General features: G+C 48.2%; 1 protein-coding gene across 1 annotated transcript in view; it reads right to left on the bottom strand.

Moving 5' to 3' along the window:
- The window catches only part of LOC117893935 (transcriptional repressor scratch 1), a 29265-nt gene that overhangs the window by 9643 nt on the left and 1001 nt on the right, over positions 1-18621 (bottom strand). The window lies entirely within an intron of this gene.

Genomic DNA, 18621 nt, shown 5'->3' with positions numbered 1-18621 from the left:
ACTTAATGTTGCCAGCAACAGACAGAGACACATTGAACGAAGGCACGAGAGAGAGCAGCGCGAGTGCGGAACGGAATGGCAGAGCAGTGGAACACAAAAACACAGCCCCTAAAATACCAACAAGCCAGCAACCCCCAAAAAATGGAACCGTAGCTGTTGCTATTGCTGTTGCTTGTCCTTAAGCCAGCGGCACACGTTGAAAGTTATTCAATTAACATAATATATGGTGGAAAAGTGCTGAAATTCAAATGAAACTCTAGGGTGAAGGCATACTTTTACCCTTACAGCTTTTTAGGTTTCATTTTTATATAAATTAAGAATTTTTTAGCTCTTTTTGCTGACATGTTTGACAGTGTGGAGCGTCCCGCGGGCGACAAGGCAACAATCAGGAAGTGTTTCACTCTTGCCAAACGTTCCGCATTTCGTTTCCATTTCGTAATTGTTGCGCCTCTCTCTCTGGCGCTGCTTGTGTCAGGACATACACTCGTACCTGAATTGGCTCATGGCTTTTTTGGCTCGGGGCCTGCACCCCGCTCGCCCCTCTCCCCTTTGTTATTAAGCTTACAGGGTGGATTTTCGCAACAGCCTGCCGCCCTGCGCTGCCCTGCCGCCTGCCGCCTGCCCCGCCGTCGTCACTCACAGAATGTGGCAGTTGTGCCGAGTTAATTGCTGTTGCATTGCATTTGTTGCTCCGTTCTGATTTTCAACAAATTGCCAGCGACGGCGACGCCTGTGGACGGGGGCAAGCAACAGTGCTGTGTGCTGTGTGCTGAGTCCTTGCCTGCTCCTTGCTTCTAACTCAGTTAGTACAAGATAAACAGCAAACTAACTCCTGTCGGTCCATGTCACTGCAATGTCCTGCTGCTGTCCTGCTGCCCTCCTTCATGTTCCTCTATGCACTGGGCATGAATAAGTGGTTTACTTTCTGGATCAAAGGTCGGGCTGTGGACTCCAAATCGGTCTATGATTAATTGCACACTGCACAGAGTCCACTTTGATTGACAGCTAGCTGTGTGTGTGTCATATGTCACACTCAGAAAAATGAATGTCTTTCCATTTTTAAGCGAGGTTTCCATGTCCAAATGTTTACAGTAAAAGTTTTGGAAGAGTGCCGTCGGTACATCCATTCATCCATTTACATATATTGCTGCATAATCTCTTCCACTTCATTGTGAGACTCCACACACACACACACACACACACACACACACACACACAGGAAACAGACTAATTAATTTAAGTACAGCACAGCTTTCGATTGGCAGAAGTGCAGCGGGGTGGCGGAGTAGCGGACACGACACAAGCGGGTCTGCATAATTAGACACTTAAATTACAAAGTTCTTAACCTTTTAATTAGCCAGAGAGACAACAGACAATTTGACTGCCACGACTAACTTTCGCAACGTTCTGCAACAGCAGAGGCTGCTCTGCTCGGATGAGGTTTCAGGACTTTAAATTCCATTTTTTTTTTTTTGAGAGAATTCCATTTCTGGGTTTTCTATGGTATCCCCTGACTGGAGGACTACGTGACAGATGCAGTCCTCCTCCTTTCTACGGTTTCCCTGTTTAAACAAATTCGAATTTTTGGAATTTTGGAGGAAAGCCAAGAAGTGCACGGCAAGCGATCCAATCCAATCTATCCATCCATCCATCTCGCGGACATGACAGGCGACTGTAGTAGGGTCAGGGCCATAAGGACCTTCCTCGGGCATTCCTTGGAAATGCATTTCTCTCTGTCTGTCTGTATGTAAATATGAATGCTAATGTAACGTATAGGCCATCTGTGGAATTCGACTGCACTAATTACAACAAGGAATGGGGCTGGGGCTGTGCCTGGGCTAGGGATTCCTCCCTGGAAATGGAAGCCTTAGGTGTGCCCTCGGGTAGGTCCTTGTCTCTGTTTTGAGCTAAGAAAAACCACTCGCATGGCACACAGGGCACTCGGCCTCCCTCCTTTCGGAATGGTAATCTGCTTTTCCAGCCAACGGCCAGCAGTCTTGCAGGCAAATGTGGCACAAGATGCGCTTTGGACAACCCACAACGAAATTGTTGCGCTTCGTTAGTCGCACTCCTCCACCCAGGAGCCAGCACAGGCCTCGCCTCGATCCTTAGATCGCCGCTGGCCACGCGCTGCAGATGTGGAGGCAGTGAGGCGGTTCAAGCTCTGGGCCATAGAGACCATTCCATATGGCTTTGGCTGCCAAATTGAAACTTACTCGTAGACACGCGTCAGCGACAGGAAAGCAACGACCAAATTATGCAGCCGGCAGCCGGCAGCGACAGGGCAGGGCTGGGCACCGCTTGGGCGGACAGAGGGAGGCGCTCACCTGGAACAAGGACAATATGGTTAATGCAGCGACAGCGCCTTTCCTGTTTCATGTTTTACGAGTAGTTCTGCGTACTATGTCTCTACGTTTGGGTGCTATGAGCCTTTGTTTATGCATTTCTTGTATACCCTTACCATGGGGGGGATTTCTACTGAGTTTAATGACATTAAAGGGAGAGAGTATTGGCTGGGATATAGAGTGTGAATAGCGAAAGGAAAACCATCTTTAACTTTGTGTTAATTCTGCTAAATATTTACTTATTTTTTGCTTTAAGAAAAACTTTCCTTGGGTGCAAAACCGACTTCCAGAAGCGCATTTGGTTTGTCGCTCTGTTTAAGCTTGTCCACACGGGGCCATACTTTTTTGAGTTTATTTAGTCTTTGGGTGGGGTACAATAAGCGGCTAAGCAAAGGTGCACCGCAGCCCCGTTTGCGGGGATGCAGTTGAGCGCGTTTGCGAGCGTGCAAAAAGCAGCAGCCGCAGCAGGACTGAGACCAGGAGCAGGAGCAGGAGCAGGAGTGGAAGCAGGAAATGCTCTACAAGTGCTGTGTTGCAGCTGGGCCAGCTGTTGGCTGTTATGGCTTTTCCTTGGTGATTTTGGGTTGCACCACCACCACCCACACACACCAGCTACACCCCCCCGCCCCGACATGCATGCAGCTCGTATTTGGCTTGTCAGCTTGCCAAAGGCTATTTGGCGTTGCCTAGCGCTGGCTCAAAACTCTACGACTATTACGGACAGGCTAACCCCACACTCTCTCTCTCTCTCTAGCCTTCTCTTTCTATGTATAACTCACTCCATCTCGCTCTCACATGAAGTGTGACGCTCGCGTGGCACGGAAGTGACGGCGGCAGCTGTAGCCGAACTATAACCAGAAACTGTTGATCCTTTCCTCTGCCACCAGCCAGCACCCAACAGCACAGAACCGAAGCGAACCCAAAAGCAATGTGGCATGCGGCATGCGGCATGAGGCATGAGGCAGAGCCCAAGCGAGCCAGGTGTCTGGCATGCTCATTCCGTTTTTCCATTCATTCAATGATGTATTAAAGTGGAAACAGCACACGGGTGTGTGTACCAGACAGAGTCTGGGTCCGAGTACGAGTCTGATTCTGATTCTGAATTGTAGCTACACTCTCTGCCAGGGAGAGAGCATGCGGAATATCCGCTGGAGTCTGCGGGAGAGATAAACCCAACAGAGGTTCTACCTCTAAAACTGTTCAAGCAAACGCCAAGAGAGTTAAACCATGAAATATTGAAATGCTATAATTGAATTAAAGCAATCGCTGGCTGCTCCCTGCCCTGTCCCTGTCCTGTGTGTGTCCTGTCGTAGTTTATGGCAACATAAACCCATCAGCTTTTGCCCTACAAAAGGAGAGTATTCACGCTTCGATGGCTCACCAATTGACTTCGCTTTCATCTTTATTGTATTCGCGTTGTCTGTCTGCCTGCCGGTCTGCCGGTCGGTCTGTGGGTCGCTTTTTGGTCCCTGTATAATTCGTAACTCTCTCTCTCTCCTGCCGAACGCTGTCGAGTTTTTCCCAAATGCTATTTATTCCTGTTTCTGCTGTAATTTCATTGTTACTCCTTTTTGAATGGCTCTGCAACCACCCCATACTGGCTGTAGTCGTCCTCATCATCATCATCATCATCAGGCAGAGCAACAGCGGCAGGGCAGGGCATGGCAGCAACAGCCACAGCCACACCACCACCACACCTCACACTGCCGCTACCCAACCACCCCGCCAGCCCCTGTTTTTGGCATTTTTTGGCGTCTGCATAGAAACAGCAGCAAACAGGTAAAGCAATTGGGGAATACCAAAAAGGAGAAAAAATGAAAAAGATCAACGGGCTGTAGGGGAAATGTGTGGAGTGAAGGTGGGGTTTTGCGTCATCGCCCGAAATTGCACTTTGCTCAGTTTTGATGGGCAAACTTATTAGCATATCCTGCAACAGGATATAGAAGCTCCTGCCTGCCGAGTGCTGCCTGCTAGCTGCCACTCACTACTGTTGCTGCCGCTGCCGCTGCCGCTGCCCCTGCTGCTCCTGCCACCACTTGTGCGGCTTCCACAGCCCAAAAACTGGACACACGCGTCCGATGCGAGAGTTGAGTTGAGTTGAGTTGAGTTCAGTTACCATTCCGGTAATTCGAAACTTTGTATTTTTAATTACATTTGTTTGGGCTTTCGCCTGAATCGGGGTGTTGAGTCGGGGAAATCTCTCGCTGCCCGGATAGGGATTCTCTCTGCTCGGCTCGGCTCGGCGCGGGGATCCTCTGTTGCAGCTGTTGCAGTCGGACAACAAAAGCGAGTTGGAAACCCACAAATCGTTAGACGAGACTCTGGGGTTCAAAGACCTCTGTTGAAGGAGCAGCAGCAGCAGGAGTCGGGGGCCCGAAAAAGAGCACGAACCCCGGTCCGAGGTCTGAGGTGCGCTCCAGGTAGAAAAAGGACCACAAATATATTTTCGGCCCTCTGTCTGTTGGTTGGGCCTCGCCCAGCTCTGATCCTTAGACGGGACAACGCTTGACGATCTACATAAATGCAACAACAACAACAAATCGAGGATGATAATGATGATTGTGATGCGAGGAGATGCAGTCTGCCGCCGGCTCTTGGCTGCTGCCTGCTTCATTTTTCTCTCTAAAAAAACTGCCAAAAGGGCGATACGATCCGACCCCAGCGAGAGTGTGAGTGAGTGAGTGAGAGAGAACCGCTTTTCATTCGCCTTTCAACAATTTTCACGACAGCTGTCCACATTGGCATTATTTCGTGTTACTCATTTTCCACATTTTCCTTCCTCATCGATGCAACAGCAGCTGATTCCTGATTCCTGACCCTGGGCGCTGGTTCTGCTGCTGCTTCGGGTTCTGGTTCTGGTTTTGCTGCATTCTGACGGCTGCACCCAGTTCTTGAATTTCAATTCGGGATTGATCCAGGACCAGGTCTGAGTTTCGGCCTGGGTTACTGCCCTCTGGCATTTGTTTTGTTTGCCAGCCATAAACTAATGGCTGTCAGCCCAGGCAGCAGAGATGCAGAAACGGCGCAGAGAAAGTCTGGGAGAAGTATTTTGAATATCGGCGGTTGCATTTCCCGGCTGCTGTTGATTCAATTAATCGCCCAAAAAAAGTCAAAGTTGTGGAGGGAGGCAGGCAGGGTCGAGCGTCAATCAATGGGAGAGGAGCTGCCATTGAAGTTGATTCTTCAATTTGTGGGAATTACGGGGAACGCGCATGAAAGGAAGCATTCTGCAATTGTTCTTGTGCAAATTAGAAATGCCAAAAACTGACAGTTGTTCCACAAATTTACATTGTTGCTGGAAGAGGTAAAGGGAGGAGCTGGAGAGGCAACGTTTGTGGATTTTCAAATACAATTTGTTGGGTTATCATTAGGGAGTTGTATGAACTGTTTATCACTGCAGACTTGGAGTACTCAGCTTCGAGAAGTGCTGTCATATTTGGCTTGAAATTTGCACAGTCCTATGGCTGATGGTGATTTCATTCAATCCGAAGCAAGTCTTTGGGTCTGTGGCAGGCATTGCATATAGGTACAGCGTTTCCGATTCGCAAAATCATTTCTTACACCGATAATTGCTGTATCAGAGATCAAATTTCTAAAGAGCCGAAGTGCCATTTGATGGACTCAACTCCCTGAGTTATCGCTGTGTTATGGCAAATCCTTTTCTTCTACAAATCTACAGCCTTAAGGCACATTTCGTTTCGAAAGATCCGGCTTGCCAACACACATTAACCAAATGCAAGAAACAACAAAAAGCTTTCGCACATTTCCCTTGGAGAAAATACACTTTAAAGCAAAGACAAAGAAGAGCCAGGCAAGGATGGATGTTGTTTGTCTGTGGACTCTGCTCTATGTGTCTTTGTACATACATTTGTACATACACATATTGAGTCACTAATCTTAATTACTTGTTCGAGTCGGTGCTCAGAGCCTCGGTGCCTCAGTTGGCTCGTTGCTTGTGTAGCATGCAACAAGAGCACTTAGCGATGATATCCTGCCAGTGGTCTCATGTATCTATCTCTGGCCACAGACAGACATACACGAGGAGTACTTCGCACTCGCACTCGTATGCACAGACGTGATTATAGTTTCCGATGGCCTTTAGTGCTGCTGCTGCGGCTGCTGCTGCTGCTCATCTACCTTCCTTCTCCCCTCATCCCCTGCTGTATCTATTTTCCTTTCTCTTATTGAAATAAATTCCCAATGAACGCGCCCATTCGATGGGCCTTTCATTTTCATGCGTGCCATTTGCAGCAGCTGGCGATGGTCCTTGCAGCTTGTTGCTGATGTTGCCACTGCCACTGCTACTGCCACTGCTGCTGTTGCTTTTGTTGTTGTTGTATTTATGGAAACGCTTGCAAATCTATGGCCAGGCAGGAGCAGATGCTTTATAGTATATACACGATTGTGTATCATATTTGGTTTGCGCATTAGCCCCCCCGTCCCATGCCAGCCCCTGTCCAGGCAAGGCTAAGCGACACATGGGGAGCTCATCCACAGCCACGAGCTACGTTTGTAGAAGGATACACACACACAGCACACACAGCACACACAACACAACACACACAGTGGATGTGCACATATTTGCCTTGTAGATGTTTAGGGGGAGGTGCCACGAGGGGTGGTTGAGCGAACAACCCAACCCAACCCACGCCCAGCCCAGCCTCTTAGAGCCCCTTCTCCATGCCCTGGCATGCCATGTTATCCTCATGTCCTTGTGCTTCAACTCGACAAATATTCAACACGTATTCATTTCCTGCGGACGCTCAGTTGCCAACTGGCAACATTCTGTGTCGAGTGAGTGCTGGGGCCGGGGACAGGGCTGGAGATGGATGCTGTAGATGGAGAGATGGAGATGCTGCACAAGTGCAGCCAGAGCAACGCCGAGGACATGGATACTTGCACTTGATGGCAGTGCCTCTGCCTCTGCCTCTGCCCCTCTGCTCCTGCCCCTGCCTCTGCCTCTGCTGATGAAGTAGCGACAATGCGGCAATGCGTCGCAAACTCACTTTGAGTGCTACTTGGCAGCAAGACAACGTCGACGCCAGACTGCAAGAGATGCTGCAAGACACCGGCGCTGATGGCGTGAATCACGCAAAAAGACCCAGCGATTGGGGAGGAAATGTGTAAAGAATTCCAAGAGCCAGCAGGAAAAAGTAAGCTTTTCCCACAGGTAGCGATAGCAGAAAGACAAAGGAGTGGAACGCAGAGAGAGAAGCGGGTACAAATTACTATATGGAACCCAGACAACTGGCACATAGATTGATGCAGAAGAGAATGCTGAAAAGTCTTTCTTCGAATTGGAAATATATAGAGCCAAAAGGGGGATTACGATAAGGGTAGAACTGCTCGAGTGTAGTTCTACATAGACTACATTATAGACGACATATTCCATCATTATTCCAACTCCGATAACACCAGATTCACTCTTAATTCCCTTGGTAACTTTTACTTCAAGCGTCTTGTAGTCGCTTTCCTTTAGATTAATGGATTCTACTGAATTCCCTGGAACCCTGCTGGAACTTAGCTCTGGGGTACGTCTTGCGGAAGTGTCTCGTGACAAATTTCCAACACGAACCCGTGGCCCCATCTCCAAACGAACCGAATATGTTGATCCTTTGACGATTGCACAACACATGCAGTCGTCCACCCAGTACCCAGTACCCAGAACCCAGTTCCCATCTATCCACTTCCCAGTCGCAGCTCCATGCTCAACCTTCGTCCTTCCCTCTTCCCCCTTGAGGTAGCTCGTCAAGTGACCCTCTCGATGGCTGTGGCAGTAGCTGTGGCAGTGGCTCCCGGGCTCCCGGGCTCCCGTGGAGGAAGCCGTGAACGCTTAACGCCCGCTCATTCCCACCGAGGGCGAGTCACACGTATCCACGAAATCATTTTTCACCACTTAGTCACGTCGCTTTGACAGCACATATCCCATGGAGGCTGGATACTGTATATTCTAGGGAATATGCTCCATGGACTGGGGTCTGGGCCTTGGGCTTGGGCCCATCTACGGGTTAGGGATAGTCTCAGTCTCAGTCGCAGTCTCAGTCGCAGCCGCAGCCTCAGAAGCCGCAGCATCCTCTGTTATCTGCGGTTTAGTTGCTTATAATTGGCAGACATGTGAGTTGTCTGTCCCAGCGCCTGTCCTCCGGGTGTGTAGTTGATGGTGTGGCTGAGAGTTGAGAGCTTTTCCCAGCAGCCACCGAGACCCTCAGAAGGGTTCTCCCCGCTGAAAAACTCCAGACCGGATGCGAATGCCTGCCTGCCGACTGTTAATAGTTAAGCGATGGCAGAGCACAGTGCTCTGCAGCGGAGTATCCTTCAGTGGCAGGATATCTGTATATCAGTAATTATCCAACGGTAAGTTCCATGGAGCACAGCACGTTCCCACGCAGGACATTGCGTGATGTTGTTATTAGTTTGTGCGCTGCAATTACAATTGTATTTTGTGTCGATCGTTAGTTGGGAAGCGAAACTTTCCCGGAGGGTGGGCTGGCACAGGGAGAGAGTGTAGCGCAGGGGGAGGGAGGATGGTGTGGCCGGTGGGCCAGAGGACATATGGCATCAATCAAGTGGAAACCACTAAGTATAATGCACCAATGTTGCCCAGTTTCCTGTTTGGTTCCCAGCAGCTACTCGGACTTGGAGTTGGACTCGAACTTGGACTTGGACTCGCAGTTGTAGTTGCAGCACTCCCAAATCTTGTTGCTGCCACAGCAGCTACAACAACAAGTGCCTGTGGTACGTGTTGTCCCTGCTATTTGGTTACCTTGTATGGTTGCACTTCCTCCTGCCCCACTGCTACGCTGTGGCACGAATCAAAGTATTGAATTTCTATATCCGTTTTTTGTTCGTTTCGTTTTTATTTTTTCGTGTATTGTTCGCCTGGCGGCAGAAGGCGTGCGAGGAGCTGCCACTGCCACAGCCACAGCCACTGCTGCTGCTGCTTACATAAGGACAACGGCAACAAGAGCTCAGCAGGACTAAATGAGTGCACAGGAAGTTTTTACATTGCTCACCTTGAATGGGGTGTGAGGTGCAGCCAGAGAGGGATAGGGGGTTTGGGTGGATGGATGTGGAGGGTTTTTGGTTGGGTATCGTTATGGGTATGGGTATGGGTATGGGAATGAGAATGGAACTGAACTGCTTGCCGGGGCAATTAGGCTGGCTCTCTGTCTGTGTGTTTCTGTGTGTGTGCAGTGTGGCACAACGGAAACTGTCGCAAGTGATCGGCGTGTTGATAAGTTCAGCAGCAACATCAGCAGGAAGGAGCCAAGCAGCAGCAGCAGCAGAAACATCAGAAACATGAGCCACAACAGCAACAAGAATGTAAGGGCTAGGGCTAGCTGCAAAAGGACGAAACTTTACATACACTTCGAGAGAACCGTGCAGCCATAATTGCTATAGAAGCTGAAGATTATAGTAGCCCAACTTTAGGCAGTTAATTCTATCTCTAGTTCAGTTTTTCTTCATATTTTTGCATCGTTTCTATAGAGAGATGATATAATATTTCGATTAGGGGAGGTTGAGTTTTTATAGCAACTGATAACCCGATATGGCCAGGAAATATTCTCTATCTTCTGCATGGACTTAGACCTGCTGCCGTTGCAATCATTTGATCACAATCTTTGTACCCGCAGCCTAAAACTTAAGCCGCCGAAAATCTGTAACACATTTTGGGCATTTCGAAAAGTGCCTTAGCAAAAGTTTCGAATGCGTTTTCGAGGGGTGTACGAGTATGGCCCAAAATCCATTTGTTCCGTTGGATTCCCAGTCATTTTTTGTGTGTTTTGTTTTTGGCTTGGATTCAGGTTCAGGTTCCACTCGGAAACAAAGTGCTATAAAAGTCACGCCCGAGGGCGAAATGAGTTTTGTGTTGTTGCTGGTGGGGGGAGTGCCTTGCTCTGCCTTGCCCTGCCCTTCGCTTCGCTTCGTTTTTTTCCGGTTTTGCTTCAGCATCAGGTAAGGGCTGAGCGGAGCAGAGGAGAGCTGAGGGGGGCTGACGGGGTAAGGTATAACCTTTTGTGCCGCCCATTAGAAACATGCACGCAGTCGAGGCTTACTTAAGCATACAAATTGTGTGTGTGGAGCCAAATGCAAATGCGACTGCGAGTCTGGCAATGTGGAAAGTGGAAATGTGGAAATGCGGATACGTGCGGGGATTTCAAGCAGCCCCAGAGCAGAGGCAGAGCAGAGGCAGAGGCAGAACTCCTGGCCGCAGGATGGAAAACTTTGCCATGCGTGCCGCCATTTGAGTCGCTAGATTGACACGCGGCCAGACAGAGGGAATGGGAATGGGAATGGGAATGGCATTTTCCCTACAGCTAAAGAAAACTGTGCAGATGTGTCCAATTTAGTGGAACACTGGACCAACGCCCCCGGCCAGATGCTGAAGCTGCTGACTGAGGCTGAGGCTGAGGCTTCTCCTGAATCCTTATGATTGCAAGCAACCCCACAAAAGGGAGCGAAAACCTCGCTGGCAATTTGCTTCTCCTCGAGGAAATTAATACAGTAATTGTGGTAAGTGCTGTTGATTCATAATCGCATGTATTCAATTAAGAAGATTAATTATTTTCTCCAAGAGATTATTTTCCCAACTGAAGGGAATTTAAAGGCTTCGCTGGACAGCTTTAAGGGAGAACTCTTTTGGGGCTGGGCAGCGGGCAGCGGTCAGCGAGAGGTCACGTGCGTACCATAAATATGTTTGATATCGATTCTACCTGACCAGTCCCAAGAACTATCCATCTTCCATGAGATGTCAGACGCAGTGCGGCCGCAGCGGGTTGCGGGTTGAAGGTTGAAGCTTCTCATGCAAAGTTCTCCCGGACTCAGGCTGGGGATACACCTCCTGCTACCAGAGAAATCTGGTTGAATATTATGCGCTTGCCACACCCACCCAAAACGCCTTCGTCTGCTGGAATGTGTCCTGGCAATAATCAGCAGCTGAAGCCTCTCTGTTGGGTGTCAAAAGTGTCCTGCCATCCCCCTTCTGAAGGGTGGTTTTCCCCCTCCACCTCCACCAGCGCTTATTTCTATTCCTCTTATTGAAGCCAATTCCCGTTTCTTGCTTTGGTCCTTGGCCCTTGCTTCGATGGTCCCGGCGAAATAAATTAGGCAGCAAAAAATTGACATTCCTGCCGAGGAGGAGGCCAAAAGGAGGGCCGGGACATTGCCACTGATTAGAACAATATGCGTAAATATGTTGGGCACTTCTATACACACATACAGACAATACATATGCACACATTTGTGTACACATTTATTATACCCGGGACTCGAAGAGTAAATAGGGTATATTGTATTTGTGGGGAATAACGGTTGTATGTAACGCACAGAAGGAAACGTTTCCGACCCCATAAAGTATATATATTCTTGATCAGCATCAATAGTCGAGTCGATTGGGCCATGTCTGTCTGTCCGTCTGTCCGTCCGTCCGTCTGTCCGTCTGTCCGTCCGTCCGTCCGTCTGTCCGTCTTGTTTGTCGGCTAGTTCTCAGAGACTATAAGAGCTAGAGCCACCAAATTTTGGCACCAGACTGCTGTATGCTCACACTGAAACCAGTGTATTTAAAAAATGAGCCCCGCCCCCTTCCGCCCCCGCAAAAGGGCGAAAACCTCCCAAATCGACAATTTTGAAGATAGCAGAAAACTAAAAACGCTATTCCGTAGGGAATGGCCATATCTATCAGATCACCAAATTGGGTTCCGATTGGGTCATTATTATAGCCACAATGAAGAAATTTCAGTGTAATTTTCAGTGGCCAAACACACACCGTCCCGCAGCTTATAGCAGCACACTCTGCTTCGCGCAGTTTATGGCCTCTGCCCCTTACGTCTCTGCCGCTGCCTCTGCCGCGACTCTGCCCTGACTCTGCAAAGTGTGTCTCTAGGGGAGGGTGACGAGCTAAAGGAGCGTGTTGGCGGGAGTAGTGTTGTTGATGTAGATGACAGATGAAGAAAATATGTAAAATTTGACAAATAACCGCTAAGTTGCAGATGTAGTACTGAGTGCCGGGTATAAAAGTTGTGACGCGTAAGAAGCGTCTCACACGTCCCTTCTCGTTTTTTTTTCGTTTTTGCTGCTTCGTTTTCTTCGGCCATCTACGAATGCGTTATATAAATAACCATATAAATATATATACGAGAAGGGACGTGTGAGACGCTTCTTACGCGTCACAACTTTTATACCCGGCACTCATTACTACATCTGCACCTTAGCGGTGTTTTGTAAAATTTTACATTTTTCCTTCATCTGTCATCTACATCTACAACGCTTCTCACTGCAGACTCGCGGCAGAGGCAGAGGCCGCATACTGCAGAAGCAGAGTGTGAATGAGTGAATGTGAAAAAAACAACAAAAGCTGCGGGACGGGGTGGGTTTAGCCACTGCAAATTATTTTCTTCGTTCTGGCTATAATAATGGTCCAATCGGATCCCAATTTGGTGATCTGATAGATATGGTCATTGCCTACAGAATGGCGTTAGACTTCTTTTATCTTCAAAATTGTAGATTTGGGAGGTTTTCGCCCTTTTGCGGGAGCGGAAGGGGGTGGGGCTCATTTTTTAAATACACTGGTTTCAGTGTGAGCATACAGCAGTCTGGATGCAAAATTTGGTGGCTCTAGCTCTTATAGTCTCTAAAAACTAGCCGACTAACAAGACGGACGGACGGACGGACAGACGGACAGACAGACATGGCTCTATCGACTCGTCTATTGATGCTGATCAAGAATATATACTTATACTTTATGGGGTCGGAAACGTTTCCTTCTGTGCGTTACATACAACCGTTATTCCCCACAAATACAATATACCCTATTTACTCTTCGAGTACCGGGTATAAAAAGATGTGTTCAAAATAAATATGCGTGCGTGTTGCTTCCCCACACCAACACTAGCCCAAACACCCACATCCACCCACACACACAGTCGGAGTACACCCATACAGTAGCACAAATGAGTATAGATTTGTTTGTTTGTATGTCGTTAGCATTGTTTTTTCTCCAGCAGTGCGTGCGTGCATGTGCCGAGCTTCGCCTCCGCCTCCACCTCTAAATATATCTCTGTGTGTGTGTGTGTGTCCTCTCTTTCTCTCTATGTGTTCCTGTGTGTGTGTGTATTTTTGCCTTTCGTTGACACTTTCACAATTTATGGCAAATGCTGTCTTTCACCCCCTCTCTGCGCTCCACCCCATGCCGCGGTAAAGGCGCCAGCGAACGTGGCAACCGAACAGCGCAACGGCCCACCAACCCCCTGAAAGTTACTTTCGCCACCCACCGAAAAAAAACGAATTCCCCGAAAGGACAGAAAAAAAACAAGTCAATTGGGAAAACATTTGGGATAAGACTGGGAAGTACCTAAGAAATGGAACTCTGGAGCTGGGAAAGTGAGGAATTATATGAAAATTAGTTGTAGAAAAATGAAGAAAAATAGTAAGTATGAAAATGATAAATTAGATCAGATTAAAGTAAATTTATCTGAGGATACAATGTATGAAATATAACTAATATTTATGGAATCTATAAAGCAGCTGTCTGGCTTATCCTACGATCCTGCACTTTAAAGAAAATTTCAGCTAAAATAACTGAAAATAGTTCCCGAATAAATTCCATTAAAGGTAGTTCCATTATCCACTCCAAATTTCCAATGCAAATCCCAACACATTCTCCCTCCTACAGGGTATCATGACTGGTTGTCTGGGGGCGTGGCAGGCCGCTGGGCAGAACGAAGCAGAGCACGGGGAGGGCAGGGGATTCTGTTTACCAGTTTCCGCAGTTCCGCCGTCGCACATCTCATACCCCACATCCTACATCCCGTAACGATCCGCAGTTGTGTGCCGCGTACACAGGACTCATTTGAAATAAATATTTTTGTGTTTTTACTTGAAGCGACAATAACGCAAAACATGAAACATACAACACTAACGGGCAAAAGACAAATGTGTTAGTGTTGAAGAGAGAGGTGGTGGTGTGCGTGTGTGGCTGTGGCTGTGGCTCTCTGCTCTGCCCTGTGGCTGTAGGCAAAACCACGCGCGGCGTTGCGGCGTCAAAGTCGAATTACTCATACGCCACATTGGCCAATGCCACTGCCACAAAAGCTGGCATTGTTGTTGCCTGCCACCGTTCTCGCACTCCTCCATCGCCGTTGTTGGCGTCTGACACACAATCCGTGCCTACTATGCGCGTTGACGTTAAAAGCTACAGAGCAATTAATCATTAGCTTTTGCAGGATTTATTGCAAATACTTTTATCGGATATATTAAATGAACTCCACTCCACCAAGCCCTACTTCAGCCAACGGAGACGACTCGACAGAGGCCGCACCCCCGCAGGCAGAGTAGGAATTATGGCAGCATTAATCCAGTGAAGACTATCTGCTGGCAACATCTTACTACTGCCATTGTTGCTGTGCCACTGCCACTGCCACTGTTTGGTTGCCACCGCTGCGCTCCTCTGCTTTAAGATTTGCGTCATCGTGGAGTGTCAGTCATGTGGGTCACGGGGAAAATTAAACTGTCGCCTGCAAAAGCGAATGACAGTGCCAGGAATGGTGGGGGAATCGCTTCGAAAAAAAGGGAAAGCTGTGTGTGTGAAAACTGAAGGCAAAACTTTTTCGCTGCTGTCATTCCCTGGGTAGACATATGCACACGCGATGCCGTGGCAGGCTTAGCAACAGTTTACATCGCATTCTGTTGTTTGCTTTCGGTGACAAAATGAGTTACAGGTTTCATTCATTGCCGCCTAATGCAGCTTGATAAATTTGCGAGCATTAATTACGCTCGCTTGGAGGCCATTCCAGCTCCACCTCCACCTCGCAGTGGTTCCTGAAGTGTTCTCTTCTGTTCTCTGCTCCTTTTGTCAGTCAGCGATTCCTGCCTGAGTGTGCTGCTTCCTGCTGCCAGCTGGAGCACTCCTCGGTTGTGTCTGCTCCGAACTCTGTTCAGTTTCATGTGCCATTAACTGCCACAAGCCGCTGCGATTGATCTTGCCCGTAAGTTGGGTTTATTGCTGCTTTACTTTACTCCTTCCCAGACGCGTACCTCTTGGCAAGAGGAGAGATTCCCGCACACACACTCTGCACATGCAAATTTATAACAATTTTACGTTCTCGCATGCATGGGGTCGTAAATCGTATTCGGAAAAAGGTGCGAACTGCTGCTCCAAGGGGGGGAGACGCGGAGACCCTCTCCGGCCAAGTGGCTGTGCATAAAAAATCGTTTATGGCTTTCCAGCGCTCAAATAGAACAAAGCATAAATCCTAATTTACTTATGTGTAGCTGCAGCAGTTGCCGCTTGCCGCTTGCCACTTGCCACTTGCCACTTGCTACTTGCCACGTGTGTGTGTCGCACAACGGTAAACATATATCAACAACATCTTAAACTCATGACGCCAAATAAATACAAATGTTGTAAAATGTTTTCTGCGCAAAAAGTGCAAGGGATGGATGGCCCGAAACCCAAAGGATATTCCACTCCATTCCGGTCTGCGCTGCTCTGCTGCTCTGCTCTGCTCTGCTCTCGGCGGGGCAGACTCGTAAATCGCTTGGAAAGCGAACACCTACCTAACCAGAGTGAAGCACCTTGTGAGCTTAGTGGGATCGCGATTGAATAGCTCTTTGAATAAATTTCCCACCCTAGCAACTGCTGTGGAGGGGCCTAGTCTTGGGCGTGGGGAAATTGTTTATATTTTACTCAACTTTTGCTGTATTAAAATGGGATTTGATGGGATATGGATTAGGATATGGGTGGGTAGCTTGTTGCTAGCTCATTTTGAATGGATTTTGATGTGATAAGTGAGAGATAATTTTGGGTTAAGATTTATTTATTGATTATTAGATTATATGGATGAGCGGAAAATACAAATTAGTGCCAAACATCTAGTGTTTATGTGGCTGTTATTTCCTCAGTTTAAACATGAGTCTGTAGCTGCTCCTTCTGGAAGTTTCCACCACTTAAAGTCATACATTTTCCTGTGGTGCAGCTGCAGCTTATTAGTTAATAATTGATTTATCAATTGATTTATGACTGCCTCCAATCAAAAATATACTTGCAGCTTGAATAATGTTCGAGTCACGTCTGGCCTGCATTCAATCAGTAAAACTTTTGGCAAAAAGATAATCCGAAAATGCAATCGAAATCAGAAATCAGAAGTCAAACCGCAAAAAGCCACGGACCAGAGTTTGTGCAATAAATGTAACCAGCACTGAACATACCTCTTGATCAAACTAATCAAGTTGAGTAGCCGCCACTGAAGTGGTGTTGTTTACTCCAAGAACTTCTCTGCCCAGAAATTGATATAATTGATGGCAAGCCATTACACACAACATTAGAAAGGGCACGAGAGAGACAGAGAGCCCAAGTCAGGTCGGTGCTCTGCCTCTCTCACTCTGCAACTGTGTTTGTGCTGTGTCTGAGTCCGAGTCCGTTTCGTCTCTGTGTTTGTCTCCATCTGCTGAGAAGCTTGACTTTTGCAATCCGAAATCTAACAGCTTCTCGCAGAGCGAAGAGGAAGTAGCGAAAAAAGAGAAAACTAAAGCGTCAGCGGCATGTTAAGTAAACTTTATGACCAGTGCGAGAACTTCACAAAAAGCAAGGATATGGATTGTGGAGAGCTGGTTTGGGAGGAGGCAGAATTGCGGCGCGCAAATAAAAACCCAGGAGCAGCAGCAGGACCCCAAAGCAGAGCCAGCAGCAGAGCCAGAGTGAGGCATCAAAAAGTAAGAGCAACAACGACATCGCCAAATGCAAAAGCAACAACTATAAAAACCTGCAGCGATAGTAAAATGCAAATTGGGCAGCAGGCGGATTGTGGATTGTGGATGGGTACCAGGACAGAGCACCAGGACACGCCAGGACTCCTTTGGTCCGTCAACCAGAGGCGCACAGACCAACAAAAAAAAAAAACTGAGCGAACAAGCAAAAGTGGGGAGAAGAAAGCGCTGGCATTCGCACTCGTAAAATAAAAGTAAAGTGCAACAGCAATTTGTTTGCACAATTGCTGAATGCGGCCATTGCTGTTGTTGTTGTTGCTTCAGTTGTTGCTGTTGTTGTTGCTGTTGTTGCTTGTGATGTTGCTGTTGGCACTCGTCGCATTGTTTGCTTTGTAGCCAGTTGTTGTACATTTTTATGACAGCTCAAATTGGCCCCCATCGCCGCGACTGACTGCCCGCGAGCAACACTGTCAGCATATGGCAATAAATGCGATGGCCAGGACCGGCAACAGGAATAGACTCTCCCCCTCCCCCCCCCCACCACTTTACACCCACACCATTGTCCGAGCATGTCTGTCCCGACCACTCCTTCCGTTTGGCTGTCGACGATTCGCGTCTGATTTGTGATGGGCAGGCAGAAACTCTGTTGATTTGATGCCTTGTGCGGTGGAGCCCTTTTTGATGAGTTCCCAGCCCACCTCCTGGAATCTCTCTCTCTCCCTCTCTCTATTCACCGAGCAGACCCTAGTGCTGCCTCCTGCCACTCCTCCTGCATTTCGTTTTCTATTTTGTCACTTTGAAATTAAAATATAAATCCCGCGCCGCTTTGACAACTTTTTAAGCTCCATTAGCGTTGACGAAAGAAAAGCCTATGGCCGTGGAAAAAGGGTCAATGTAACCGCGAAGGCAGCCGTCGCGCGGCAGGACATCAGGACAACGGCAACGGCAACGGCGAACAGCAACCCCTTTTCGGCTGGGGGTAACCTTGCGGTTGTTGCCATTCCCAACACCAGAGCGGAGCTCCCGACCCCATACCCTGCCACGCTCTTCCGGTCTGGTTTTTGGTTTGGGTTCGTTGCCGGGTTCGTTCGTTGGTGTTGCACTTCCGTGGCCCGAACAACAACAGCGGCACCACAAAATACGAAATACGAAATGCGAAATGGAAAGAGAAAAAAAACCATTTAACTGTTTCGCTGTTTGGCATTCATTGCGAATTTAAAGGGCGGCTTAGTGACAGGAATAATAAGGAAGCCCGCAGCGGAAGCGCTGATGTCAACGCAGCAGCAGAGTCAACAGTGGCAGTGGCAGTGGCAGCAACAACAGAGGCAGTGGCACACACAACCAAAAAAAAAGCAGAACTGTAACCGCAAGGGACTTGGCCGAAGGGGGGCAATAATGGGCCACGGGCCATGAAGTCCTTGTTGCTGCTGCTGCTGCTGCTGCTGCTGCTGTGTTTGTGTCCGTTCGTCCCCGTTTTCGATTCGGTTTTTGGGGCTGTGCAAACAAACCCCAGAACCAGTGCTCAGTCCACAGTCCGCAGTCCTCATTCGAACCAAAAAACCAAAGGAAACCA

This window comes from Drosophila subobscura, chromosome J, assembly GCF_008121235.1.
Source record: "Drosophila subobscura isolate 14011-0131.10 chromosome J, UCBerk_Dsub_1.0, whole genome shotgun sequence".
Taxonomy (NCBI): domain Eukaryota; kingdom Metazoa; phylum Arthropoda; class Insecta; order Diptera; family Drosophilidae; genus Drosophila; species Drosophila subobscura.
This window is presented reverse-complemented; position numbering and strand designations above follow the sequence as displayed.